This window comes from Chenopodium quinoa, unplaced genomic scaffold, assembly GCF_001683475.1.
Source record: "Chenopodium quinoa cultivar QQ74 unplaced genomic scaffold, ASM168347v1, whole genome shotgun sequence".
NCBI lineage: Eukaryota > Viridiplantae > Streptophyta > Magnoliopsida > Caryophyllales > Amaranthaceae > Chenopodium > Chenopodium quinoa.
The window spans coordinates 24,488-39,306 of NW_018744513.1; the positions used below are offsets into that span (position 1 = coordinate 24,488).

The following is a 14,819-nucleotide window of genomic DNA, read 5'->3' on the forward strand; positions in this document are numbered from 1 at the left end:
GGAAGTGTGTTGTACAACCATCAAGAGGGTCAACATTTGAGGTGTAGTTGATGGATGATCAAGAAATGTGTGGATTTGGAGAAGGAAAAGTTGTACATGTTATCACTGGGAACTGATTGGTATTCCATGTGTGCATGCTTATGCATGCATGATGGACATTAGGGGTGACATGGAGGCATATGTGGACCCTTGTTACACCATGGATTCATACAAGAAAACTTATGAACCCCCTATCCAACCCATGCCTGGTCCCAAACACTGGGAGAGAGTCAAGATGAGGGAGCCACAGCCACCTGCATTTAAGCTACAGCCTGGAAGACCAAAGAGCAAAAAAAGGAAACTTGAACCAGGGGAATCTTCTACTGCAAGTGGACAGCCAGTGACAGCAAAGAGGAAGAAACAGTGCAGTAAATGTGCTGGTTTTGGTCACTATGCCAAGACCTGCAAAAAGCCTGCTGCACCAGCAACAGCAGCAATAGATGTGCCAAGGCCACCAGGCAGACCATCCTCCAATACTCCTTGGGTGGTGGAGGAGAGAAGAAGAAAGAAGCTAGAGCTACAAAAAAGGTATGAAAGTTGTAGCATGTGTTTCTTTACCTTTATTAACTATGATCTGTAAGCTAACTAAGTTGTCCAATCCTAAAACAGAGCTCAAGTCAACCAAGCACAATTCAGCCATCCTCAAGTCAGCCTAAGAACAAAACAGCAGCCAAAGTCAAAGTCAAAGGCTTCCTCAAGCCAACCTGAACCAACCACTACTCAAGAACCAAATATAAATTTTCTGATTTCCTCCAGCCAGCTTGCACCAACAACAGGGCCGCAACCAACACACACAAGTGTGATAACAAGGTCCAAGCTGCAAACAATCAGGGATGTAAACCTCACTCAATGATGTAATAAGGCTAGCTAGGAAACAATGTCTTATTTTGTTTCATTAATGTCAGTTTTTGATGGGTTGTCATTAACATTTGAACAATCACAAACTTGAAGTTACTATATTTTGTATGGCTGTAACTGCCATTAAAACAGGTTGAAGTACACACCTTTTGGCAAGTACTTTTGATTAATTATGTTAACTTCTCCATTTTGCATTTTGTATTCAAATTACAAAGTTCCCCAACCCCTTCTCTTTAATGCATGCATGCTTTCAATGTCCAAGTAAAACCATCACAAATGCACATCTAACACATAAATAGTTGGAATTCATTCACATAAGTAAATAGTTCATTACACAAAAGCTCCCAACACTTAAAGTCACAAAATACAAATTCAACAACCTAATTCTGCTAACTTAGAACTAAACACCCCTAACCATTTGGAAAACTACCCCAATTGACAAACTAATACAGATAGCCATGCCCACCCATAAACAGTTCACTGAAGACTTCTCCACTGCCTTACAATCCCTGTTCATTCTCTTTCTTTCAGCATTCAAAGTCTTGCATCTCATCTTCAAATTGCCAACTTCATTAAGGAGGCACCTCCTTTGCCCACTGATTTCATCAACTTCCCTCTTCAACTCATTCACTTCACCCTTAAGCAGCTTCTTATCCAACAACAGGTTGTTGATGACCCCTGTTTGCCAATCTGTCCCATTAGGTTAGTCAACCCATTCGAAGACCTTGCAGCCCCTTGTTTCTGTGACTGTATCAAAAAACTTGCAAGATCTGAAATTCCTCCCTGGATTCTCCCTAGTCCAGCTAGTTAGTCTGGCCATTGGCACTCCACACTGGCACTTTCTCTCCTTTGAAGGAGAATAGCTCAAAGAAGACATAATCTGCATCAATTGAGGATAATTTATACATTTACTGCTTTGTACACAAACGAATTAAAAAGTCCCAACACCAACTTCCAATTAAAATTGCCTAACAAGAAAACCCCCAATTTCATATCCATATAAACCCTAATTTTTTAAAATTGGCAATTTGATGCAACAATGATAATCGAAACACCAAATCCACCATAATTCATGACCAAATCCAAACAAGCTCAATTCGCCATAAAATTACAGAGAAAGTGCGATTTTGATGTATGAACAAACATACTGTTTACCACCTGCAAATCGTTCCTCGACCCCAACAAAACCAAGAATTCTTGATATGAAATCGTATTTTTGAATGAAAAGCAACCAAAATCAACCTAATTAATCCAAAATTTGCTAACAAAAGAAGAAAATCGAAGAGAATCGTGCATTTATAAACAGATGTTCAAAAAGTATCCGTTGGAGTGGGACCCAGTAACAGTTTCGTTAACAGATTTCAGTTTCTGGTGGTAACTTCAAATTTTAATTTTTTTATGTGGTGTTAAAATAAATTTTTTTTTTTGGGAGGTGTTAATATCAATTTTCATTGATTTGTTTGGTGTTAAAATCTAAAATTTCCTATTTTTTATGCTATTCACACTACCCTTGATAAACTAATTTGGTAATTTGGGTCTAATTAACTTGTATGAGGATTGATTATCATGACAATCGCCTTACCACAATAAAAGAACTAAAGAATCACAATATAAAAACAATAAAGAATCACATGATGATTTAACTAGCTCGACTATTAATGAATTTGAGTCCATTTAATCAACCCAAACTAAGAAATCAGATTTCACATTCAAGCATGTGAACTTTAATATCCTCACAACTAATTCTATTCAGGTTTACAATGTAGAAATTTCAACCATTGAGTAAAGTGTTCATGCTCTAAAAGTGACTACTCACCCCAAATCCCCAACAGTCATTAAGTTATTACAAAAAAGAATACAAAATAAATAAATCCAACCAAAGTCATATCTACCTCCGTTTCATTTTAGTTGCAACTTTAGGGTATTATTTGTGAGATATTAAAATATTCCAAAGTTGCGATTAATACGAAATGGATGTAGTACATTAAATTTGAGTTAAATATGAAAGCATAAACAAAAGATGGTAAGACTTAACAAATTGGTTAGTTATGGTTGGTCATGAATCCAAAAACTGTGAATGATGTGGCATGTTTCTAAGTGCATGAGAAAGGTTCTATATAACACATTTTTTTTCTTAAAAAACTCACTTTAGTATAGATTATAAATTATAGATTGAAACATCCAATGAAAAAGTGTCTCTTTAAGGTAGTTTATACTCTCTTACACTTTAATACGTTCTTTTTTTTTTTTTGGGAGGTACTCATATTAACCAATTTGTCAAGTTTGTTTAGTTAATTGTTAATTTTTCGTGAACCATTTCATAAGATACACTTAAAATTTGGGATCGTTTTAAAGCAAACAATCTATGACTGGAGTTGCATTTTTTTTCTTTTAAAAGAATAGCTAATAAATAAAGGTGGGTATTGTGTCGGATCGTGCCTGACCGTGCCTAGGTGGTGCTCGTGCCGGGCCAAATTTTGGCACATCCCAGCTCACGACACGACCCACATGCCTGGCGGGCCGTGTCATGCCGGGCTGCGGGCTAACCCGTAATTTTTTTTAATATTATATGCATATAAAAAAAAATCGATATATATATATATTTTGAACAACTTAAGTTTATATAAATAATGTTATTTTTTTATGTTTATGTTAATATATATTTTTTTTTGAAACAACTTTAATTTAATTAAGTTTATATAAATAATTTATGTTTAAGTTTATATAAACTTAAACATAATATATAAAATTAAACATTAAATAATATAACTAATATATAAAGCTAAACTTTTAGCCAGGTCATGAGGCAACGACATTTGACATTTCAACTTTTCGCTAAGTGTCGCGCCACGTTGAATAGATTTAAATAGACTTCATAAGATTTAAAAAAAATAGTTTAGAATTCTATTTGGATAGAATTTTAGGATAAAATTGTTAGTTTAGAGTTTTATTTTCGATAAAATACCAGAGGTACAAATTGAATTATAATTTTATTCAAAAAAAAAATTATTAGATTATAATTCTCAAAAATTATCATATAATTTTATTTTTTATATCATTATATTTTTTTAGAGCGAAGGAAGTAGTTTAAAGTGTAAAACATCTTTATATAATATATACTAATCGGTTAAAATAATATACTTCACAATCTAATAGAATTTTATTACTATGTAGACTGTCAGTTAGTGTCGGGTCATGAGTCATCTCGGATTAGGTCAATTCAGTTTACGAGTCAAGAAATGTTCAACCTTTGCCCAGAGTTTTTGGTTCGGATCAACCCAACGGGTTGATCTTTGAAAATTTATTATTTTATTTTTTTTTTTGCTAATTTTTATTTTATTTTTTAAATGTATTAAATCGAACATTTCTACCAACATTATAATTAGTCATTACATGCCTACTAGATAACAAATCGTCACAAAAGCACAACAATTCCTAATTAATTTTGTATCAATAATTTTAAAATTTGATTATATAGATTAAAAATTTATCATAAAATTCAATAAACAACCCGAGCATCGCACGGGCCACAAACTAGTTATTTATATAAACTTAATTAAATAAGTTAATATAAATAAACTTAATTAAATAAGTTTATATAAATAAACTTAAGTAAATAAGTTTAAATATAATTGGGCATGGGCCGTGTCGGCGTGCTGAACGACCGTGCCGCCCATCACGCCCGTGTCGGATTTCAATTTTTTTGTTCACGGCATGGTCCACAAGTGGGCCGCCGCGCCGGAGTCGTGCTGGGCCCATGCCGCCCGCGTGCCGGCACGGCCGTGCTCATCTTTACTAATAAATAAACAAACCAAACAAACAAAGACCAAATTAAAAGGACAAATACGGAAAACATCGACGACTAGCTCCACAACCAACCAATGAGCAGGAGAAACCAAATACGCACGACTTTACAAATACAACAAGTAGCTAGGGAAAACTAATAGGGATGAAATATGAAATTATGAATCAACCAAAAACATGAGATATCATTTGAACTCCGTTGACGAATCAAAGAAATTAAAACTGCGCCGTCTTTGTAGATTGGCAAACGAGAAAGCTTTTCTGGAAAGCTTCATAGAGAGCCCAAAAGCAAGCATGTAACAAAGGGCAAAAGGAGATTGATGATCCCAAGCATGGCCACCTAGAAAGTCTATTAATGAACCTCGCAGAAGATCCGCCAACACTTGTAGTATTATCCAGAAGGAGGGGTTCAAGTAAAATCTTACCTCTGTGGAGCCATAAACTAGAGAAACTGACTCCGAAGTACTACACCTTCCTGAGGACCACAAACCAGAATACGAGTGAAAGGATAATCGCGAATTGCAAATGTCAGTTCTTCCAAAACTGTATCATGTCAATAATGTTCATATCTCAATTGTTCTTACGAAGGTATCTGCCTCTAGCTAATAGATGATTGAGGGTTAAGCACTAATGAGGATATATTTAGTACAAGCGTTTGCATTCAGTCCAAAAATTAAGGCAAAATTTTTAATAGGTTGAACATTGAACGAAAACTCTGTAAGATCCAAGATGATTGCGATCAGTAAAAACACTTTCTATTAATTGGTTACTTTCACAATTTTGTAATACATTCTCTTTCAAAGTATAACATTACTAACATACAAACATACATGAGTTACAAATAAAATTTACAAAATCTAGACTTCAAGTCTTCAACTCTTGCAAAAAGTGAGTCTGGTTGAAAATGCTTGTATACCCTGAAAGTAGATCAATTTTTCATCAAAAAAAATCCTCAAGGGACCCTGCAAATAAGCATGCATGGGAAAGGCTACCATTAGTGATGTCAACATAACAATGAAGATCGATGATGGAATGTTGATATTGCCTCTCCTGGGTGAGAAAAATGGGTTTGGTGTACACCCTGATACTCGTCTGCTGTTATGTTGTAATGTTGTATCCTAGTACATACATTTTGAGAAGCTGAAACGGAAAGAATTTAACATCCTTAGTTTCTTAGATGGTGCATAAAAAGTTCTCCTATAACTTTTCCTTGACACAGTTTGATGCAATGTGTTTTGAAATTCGATCATATCAGTACATTTCTTATGTCATTGCTAGATTGCTAACTGGTTTCTCACAAAACTTGTGAAAGTAACTGATTAATAAAAAAAAATCCTGAGACATCTATCTAATGCTATAAAGTCAGAAAAACAAAGATAAAACTTTCAAGCTAGACATTGACATCTATGTGCCCAAAACAAGTTGGTTTAGCTGTTAAAAACTTCTCAAATTGTCTTTAACATCTTGGTTTGCTGAATCTACTAGAAAAATCAATATTAGTATTTCACAAGAAAGCCCCTGTAACTCTGAAGTCTATATGATTTACATTCCTACTTCAGGTGAGCGAAACTTATCAAATTGCTTAGACATAGAACGTACCTCTTATGAGTCCATGCTTCAAATGGAGTTTTGTAATAAATCAGACTGATCCTTCCAGACCAAGATTGCTAACTCTATGTTTGTACAAGTTCTCCCGTCACCTACTCTCAGCAAATTAATATAAAGAATGCACAGCTATCGTTATTCATTAGTGTCAACAACAAAGACATGCAGCAGTAGCAAACACAACACTAAAAATTCAAGGAATTCTGATCCTCTACAAGAATCGCATTGATAATTTGGAACACAGTATAAGATTAATTTACCAGGTCTTTAGGTTCTAAACCAGGAAACCGCCCAGTGTCGTGTCCTTGTATCCGTTGGAATTCATTGTGCAAGCCAATTGCATAATCCTCTGCATGTGTTCCATCACTTCGAAAATAGTCTGCAATCTGTAAATTCAAACTTAAACCCAGGTGTAAGTCAAGATGGAAATAAAAAGCACCGCATGAATGCATGATTGACCCCAAGCATGCATTTAAACTTGAGCATGATTGACATATAAGTTGCACTCCCTCCATCCCAAATAAAACATCACAGGAAGGTTTGCACAAAGTTTAGGTGATAAGATGTTTGCCTATTTATTTCTCCCTCCGTTTTTTTAAGTGACCCAAGCTCATGCAGAGTTTTAAGAAAAATACATAGGGTGTATAAGTAGGGCAGCTTTTTTTAGAGATTTGAATATTAGGATGTGAGATGCGAGAACTAATTAAAAATGTAGGAGTTGAGACAATAATGAGAGAGAAATAATATAAAATATAGTAGTGTGACCGAAAGAGAGATGAATATAATTAAAAATTATAGAATAGAATATTTCCGAAAAAAAAAGTAAGTCACTTAAAAAAAAGCAAAGGAAGTACATTGTAATAGAAAAGTAGATGTGATGAAAGATAGTGGCGGAATTTTTTATTAATGAGATAGAGTGTGGGATCATAATTTTTAGTAGGGTAAGAGAGGTAAATATAATATTAGTGGGTCTATTGAAGTGTGACAATATAATTAAGGCTCTGTTATGTTCACCTTATTTCCACTTATTTCGGGGTTAATATGTTCAGATAAGGGTTAAATAGCTTTGATAAGTGCAAATCGGATAAGTTTAGGAAAAATAATTTCAGATAAGTTGTGATAAGGGTTAATCTACCAAGTTTAATTTATAACTAAAATAAGTTTTAATAAGGGCTAATAAGTTCAGAATAATTCATAAGTTTAAATAAGATCAGATAAGTAAAAATCAAGTGAATAGAACACACCATAAGATAAACGAATATGGCAAGTGTGAGAATCATATAGTGGCAGGGTGAGTAGTTGATACTCCGTAGCTTACATGCCTCCAACTTAGTACTGATGTTAGACAAAGTATCAAATGTCAATTGAGAATGATTTAAGTGATGATTTTATGCTTACATGACTAGCCATTGACATGCCACTGAGAGCAGCGTCTTCTAGACTTGAACCCAGCAGCCAATCACCACAAATACCAACTCTTCCTTGAGGATCAAAGATGCATGGAGTGCCTGGAGTATTGGTTGGAAGAGCTGCACCCCTGCAGATAACAGAAATAATTTATACTGCTTGCTCAATCAAGCTCCGAATTCCAAGTAAAGAAAGTGAAAAACTAACAGTTTGAAAATGAAGCATGACCACGAGCCATAACTTGAAACTCATTCAATAAACATTATCTTATTTTTATGATAGATAATTACATTGATCACATTAACTTCCTCACACCTCAATGACAAATCTCTTGCTAAATTAGCCATTTCTTTGCATGCTTAGCTGCTCACTTTTAGAGGATATCAGCCAACTATCCTTCATAGCAAGGCTAAATTGTGATCAATTTCAAAACACCCGCGCGCGCAGGGGGGGGATTATAAGTAAGCAAGATGAGGGGAAAAAAAAATTTAATGACAAATAGGCCAAAAAAATTAAGGCGTGCTACATTATCATACTCGTCAATGCTGCCAAAGAGGCTGCTGGGGTGGAGTATGATGGATGTAAGCAACCCTAATACCACAATAACAGAAAGGCCTTTTCCAATTGACTTATCATCCTAATGCACAATATAGTACGATCGTTTCCTATTTACACAGCAAAATAAAACCTCCAGCAATTGAGTCAATCACAACTAATTCGTAATAATTCAAATCTCAGAATATCCATGAGTTCGTTGAAATTAGACCATGTCATACCATTTTATAGAAGCAAGGTTTATGATTATATTTTTTGTGGGATGGCACTTCATTGACTGGGCTTGGAAAATGGAGAATAATGATTATTTGCAGTAAGAACAACAATCTCTTTGCAGTAATCTGTCGATATAATAAGAAACATTGAAAACAAGTAATTCATATACTCTTTTCATCTGACGCTAAGAAAACAAGGTTTTAGTATCAACTTTGATATTTTTCCCCCCTTTCCATTTTATGCTCCTGTCATCTACCCCTCAGGCCCTCACCGCCCTCAAAATACAAATGATTTGTGTCATTTATATCAGGTAATTCAGTTCATTCAAATGGATAAGATCATAAGAAAACAACATAAATTCAGACAGTAAAAATGCAACATTTCATGTTGATTTATAAGTTAGGCAAAATATAATCATGTGGATCTTGTTAAATTCAACCTGATTTATATTTTCACATAACAAGTTTTTATACAACTTGTCTATAATTAGAGATGTAAAGGGTTGAAATTATGCACGGGCACGTGTGAAACTTAAAAAGTTGCAACTAAAAGAGAACGAAGGAAGTATGCTAGTTTCAAATATATTAAGGCTCTCACACAGCATTAGCAGCTGTGCCATGCATGAACAAGGAATTTTTAATATTCTCTATCAGTTCCTTACCATAGTTGCACCTTGGTATAACTAGGTTTCTTCAGTGATCCTTTTGGGAGCCCTAATGCAATCTCAACACCCTCCAGCATCTGTGTTGTTACCTTCTCTGCGGTGACACTTGGAATGTTTTCCTAGTAGTAGACGAATTATTATTCAGCAACATAGACACAAAATGTGTGAAAAAGGTGAGATGCAACATGCATGAGGAGCTAAGACACAAGGTGCAGTGAGTGATCATCTTTATAGCTCTATGCAAGGCCATATAGTGAAATGCAATTGAGGCATCAAAGAGCGCTTGGTCAAACTAAAGTCCATTTCAGATATTTGCATAACAATGTCACAAATCCTATTTTTTTTTTGTATTTAAGGGTTGATGGTGCTCTGAAGCATTATTATAAAAACTTCAGCAATTTAATAGCATACATTTGTAATTCGTTGATTTGGGTAAGATATACTTCATATGAGTGACCATAATATAACTAGGAGCTTAGTACACTAATAACAATATTGGCAATCATTTTTTATGTTGTATCCTGAAAAAGTATATTGATATCGTATATAAGACCCATCACAAAATATTACTACTCTTAGCATGATGACATTATACTATCTGACTTCCCAACACTGTTATTAATAAAAGTAACGACTAATAAAGTAAAGGATAATTTAATATGCTAGAAACCTTACACCTGCAATGGACATACCTATGACTTGATAACACATGAAAAGTAGGGGACATCTAGGGAGGTATTAAACTAAGCCTTTTCAACCACAGCTGAAAATATCTCAGTAGGAACTTTCCCAACTATACCAGTTCGTTCAACTGGGCCAGAGAAATACTTTGTGAAGTTAGATTAACTGAACAATTCATACACTCTAGCATTATTCCCATGGCTTGGTACCTTATCTACAAACCAAGAAGTCAGAGGACCATACAAAATAATGTAACTAAAAATTGACAATGATTGAAGTTGATGTAGAGTTTCTCACCCCTAGGCTTAGGATCAGTTTTCTAGATCTTAAAGGGCAAGGGATATAACTCAGAGAGTCAGTGATAGAGCATTCCCATGACAGCTTAAGGTTATTAACAATCAAATATAAATTAGATTGGACAGATTAGAATATTAGACATGTATACGGCAAGATAACTGATCAGGCTACAGTAAAAGATAACAGATATTGGAATAATAGAAATATAGTTGTTCTAATATTAACCATCAAAGTTTTGTTTAGCAACTGATTGTTCAAAACACTAACTTCACTTAATACAAGTATTAAAAAAAGTTGCAGAAACATAACATATTTTCTGGAGGAGAGGGGTGTTTTAGGCTCTGTTTGATAAATTTTTTTGTCTGAACTTATCTGATATAGTGACATTATATGGACTTATTTCTGTCAGAAATTATCTTATTTGTGTGCAAATTGTCAACAATTATTATGTCTTAAAAAAAATAATTGTCTGAACTTAACAAAACTTACTAAACTTATTTGAACTTTATTTGTCTGAAGTAAGACACCAAAAAAAACAAAAACTAAAAAAAAAAAAAAGAGGTTGAACCAAACAAATCCTTAGTAACAAGTTGTCACATAAACTCATGTGTGTCTTTAGTTTGCTAATTTTTCAGAGCCTAAAAGAGAAGCGAATTCAAAGCTCTTAATAAAAACTTTGAGCAGAGTCATAGATTTCCCAGAAAGTCAAATTTGTACTAATATGTTCCACAATTAAATGCATAACAAACCTGTGGAACCTTGTTCTGTTTTCCAAAAGCTGCTGTACTGAAGAAAGTCCAGCAATGAGGACCAATTTGGGTAGACGACAACTTTGCAGAGTTGTTGGCCATCCATGATAAGCATCTATTCCATTTACAAATGCTCCTTCAAAGGTAGAACTCAAAGGAAGAGGGTCATCAAATGCTGCAAGCAGGGCCCAAATAGAGCTCAAATCTAACCTCTGCAAAAATATGTACTGCGTTATCAAATACAGGAAGTTGCTAATCTACAGTACAAGCTTGATCTCATAATGTAGGTTCCAGAATAATGCAACATTTATCGGGCAAACAATAAAAAATGAGCACCAACTGAAAAAAGTAAGCCTACCATTAAAAAGAAAAGAAAAAAAAAAAGGAAATTCAGCACACCTTCATTTGTTTAGCAATAAGTGGCAAGCCTGAATGGGCGAGTAAGCGATTTGCACATTTTCCTGATGACAAAGTAGAATATTGAAAAGATTCATTGCCAGCATATACCAAGAGCTAGTGAAGCCTAAAAGAGCCATAAGAAAAATATCTCAAAGTTGTAATTTCAACCATTCCATCTACTAAACAATCTAAAGCAAAAGATAAAAAATACGTAGTAAATTGTTATTAATAGAAAATGTCCAATAATAGAAGGAAAAACAACAATCATCTATTAATAGAAATCTGGAAAAGATCTCCTTCAAAATAAGAATTCTGGAAACAGCCATAGCTGAAATTATTCGATATTGATCACCACAGGTCACAGGTTCGCAGTACAAAAATCAATATGACGTCAACAAACTACAAGCATATGAAGCAAAATGAACATAGACTTAACACGCCAATTCAGAATTAACTGAACATTTTTTTCTACAGTTTATGGGTAAGCAATTAACAACAAGAATTAAAATAATTCAAGAAATGGCTGCTTCTTTCATATTAACACCTCTTCTGCCTAAATCATAAGTCAAGATTGCCATTTATCTCTTCATGGACTTTTTCGTTCAGAATGTCAAGTGAATCTCAGATTAATGTTTTCTTTAGAAGTTACTTGGATGTGATTGTAATTCGATATAGTGCTGAAGCAAAGCAAAAAATAAATAAACAAAAGAAACAAAGGTTGCAAAAGTCACCGTTGTGTGCAATAACAATAGCATCGAATTTTCCACGTGGCTTTCCATTCTCACTCAAATGCCACATCCCATTAAATGGCTCCAGTGTACTGATCCAACATGGCCTAACAACTTCAACCATTTTTGCCTGCAAAGTTCAAGAATTAGTTGAATTAATTGAATAAGTAGAATCACTGAGTGAAGATAAAATGAAAACAAAAGTTCGATCTGAATCTGATAACAACATATAATACAACTTCTGCAAACTATTCCATGCCAATCTAATGGAAAAGGAGAGAAGAAAGATAAGTATAAGGCCAGATGTTAACAGCTGCATAGAGCAACAGAAAAGATCATTGACAAATTTAATAGTAAACTTCATTTTATCCTTCCTGGTGCCTTACTGTATAGGGTATGATCGATTTGATGCACTAGAGATGTGCATACTATGAGATAGATTGATATGACTAAAATCATATAATTCTGTTTTTGTTGATGATGCATTAGTTTGCTGAAACAGGAAAGGATTTACTTAAGAGACTCCAATCAACATTATAATTTCCAACATGTTCTTGTCTTGCATTACACCTAAAACATTTTAACACAAGGTTAACTTATAATTTGTAAAAACATTGCATAACCACGACGGCATTGTGAAAAGGATCATTACACGTGGGAAGTGGTTCGCAATCAACATTAACACTCTTTCAAAGAATACTTTCAAATGCAGCACATAATATGTGAGCATAATGAGTGGTAACTTGAACTTGATCATCCAGCTTAAAATGATAAGAGCTAAAGATATTCTTTATAAGTACCTGAAAGTTTTACATCAATAAATAATTAAAAATATTGAAGCCCTTCCAAAGATAAATCCAAGTATTATTTTCTCTTTCAAAATGAAGGGCTGTCATCTAATCCATTTCCATCTCTACAGTTGCAAAATGAATGATGAATCAATTATAGCCTTTACAGAGAAAAGTAAAAGAGCAGTATAGAATTGCTTATACCAATAAGAAATTGGGGGTCAACTTTTTGTAGTGTCACAGCAAAGAAGGTAGATATTTTTACCAAAGGAAGTAGCAGGGACAAGAATTGAATGAAGGTACTAAGAAAGAAAGAAAGAAAGAAAGCAGTAAGAATGGTGGGGTGGTTAAAAATGGAAACTCAAGTTGGGTTGAATGATTGTACTCCTTCCATCCATAAACAATCTTTCTATATTCCTTTTTATGGTGTCCATAAAAATCTTCATGTTACTTAACATGAAAATTTATACACACAAACCATGTGATGTGCATCTCTCCATTTTCTTTCCATCACAATTTCACCTAAGCGTACTAAACTCCTTAATATGCAAGTCCAAACTAACAGAAATATTATTTGTAAATGGATGGAGTAGTTTTTTCTCTTTTAATAGTATTAGGCTTTGACAGTGAAACATTTGTCTTGATACAATCTGACCCCACTTTAGATAGCATAACACTACCTATATATTAGTCAAATTACTTTTATCAAATAAAATAAAATGATAGTTATGGCCAAATGAAGTTAGACGGTCATTTCATTAATATTTAACCTACATCAATTAGTGTAAGCTATGAAATGAAGCGTAAGACCCCAACTTTCTAAAAATGAGAAAAGATGTATTAAAAAATAGTATAACCTTTCTTTACAAGAAGTTTAAAAACTAATTTGAGAAAGATATTATAGAAAGTGTAAAAAATCTGGGGATTCACATACTCACATATACTCTGTATGTAAAAATAGATGTTACAAATGTATTTGTCATTTCCTACACACACATACTCCAAGTCTTTGGTTAGTGGGTATACTAACTTCTACAAATAATTTGATATGCAAGAGTTCAATGATGACACAAATTGTCAACACTCAATCAACAGTGAATAAAATGAAAAGGTATTCAGATGTAATCTTTGATCTAAGACTTAGGTGCTAACAAGCCTACCATCACCTGATGGAATTCAATACCCTCATCACGAGACCTAATCCTTCAATTGAGAAAATGCTATGTCACACATTACAAAAATATCAACGAGAATGGAAGAGATATACATATGCTGACTATACTGACAAGTGACAACCAGCAATTAAAATGCATCTATTATAAGTAAATAGCATAGTAGGAAAAGAGCTGTAGTGAAACAGAAAACATAATCACCTCGGACAATATTGAATCAGCCAGTGTACGCATTCCATTGACACCTATATAACGTGGTGGAGAAGCAGGCAATGGAGAAAATCGACCCCCGGTTCAATTTCTCCAACTGTACCCTGCCATTGTTGTACAAGCCCCTTCTCAATCCATCCATTGACCAACTCACCAAACCGCATATCGCTAACAGTAAAGAATTGAGCAGCATGGTCGAAAACATAGTGCTTAGGTTCAACTATTCTTGTTCCCATCCTCCCTCCCAAACCATGCATTCCCTATGACGGAAAACTATCAAGAACTCAGAACTTCAATGGGCAATCATCAGTAAGAAATATATCAAATCTTTGAACAAGATATCATTAATAATGCATCAATTCGTGTTCATTTTCATTTTAATTTTCCTAATAAGCCCAAAATGAAATATAACCTATAGGTATGAATTAAAGTACTACCTCCATTTCAAATTATTTGCAACAATTAGACATTTTCTACTCACACTTTATGTAAAATCGTTGCAAATAATTAAATTTCTAATTGTTGCAAATAATTTAAAACGGAGGTAGTATTAATATCTTTTCTTAAATTATCAAAACAATGATACAATCAATCGTATTTTAGACCAAAATTAATTCAATTTAAACCATAATTAATTATTATCAAAC

At 33.9% G+C, this 14,819-nt stretch overlaps 1 pseudogene; it reads right to left on the minus strand.

Moving 5' to 3' along the window:
• Positions 1-5,622: 5,622 nt before the first annotated feature.
• Positions 5,623-14,772, minus strand: LOC110698346 (annotated as a pseudogene).
• Between the last annotated feature and the right edge of the window lie 47 nt (positions 14,773-14,819).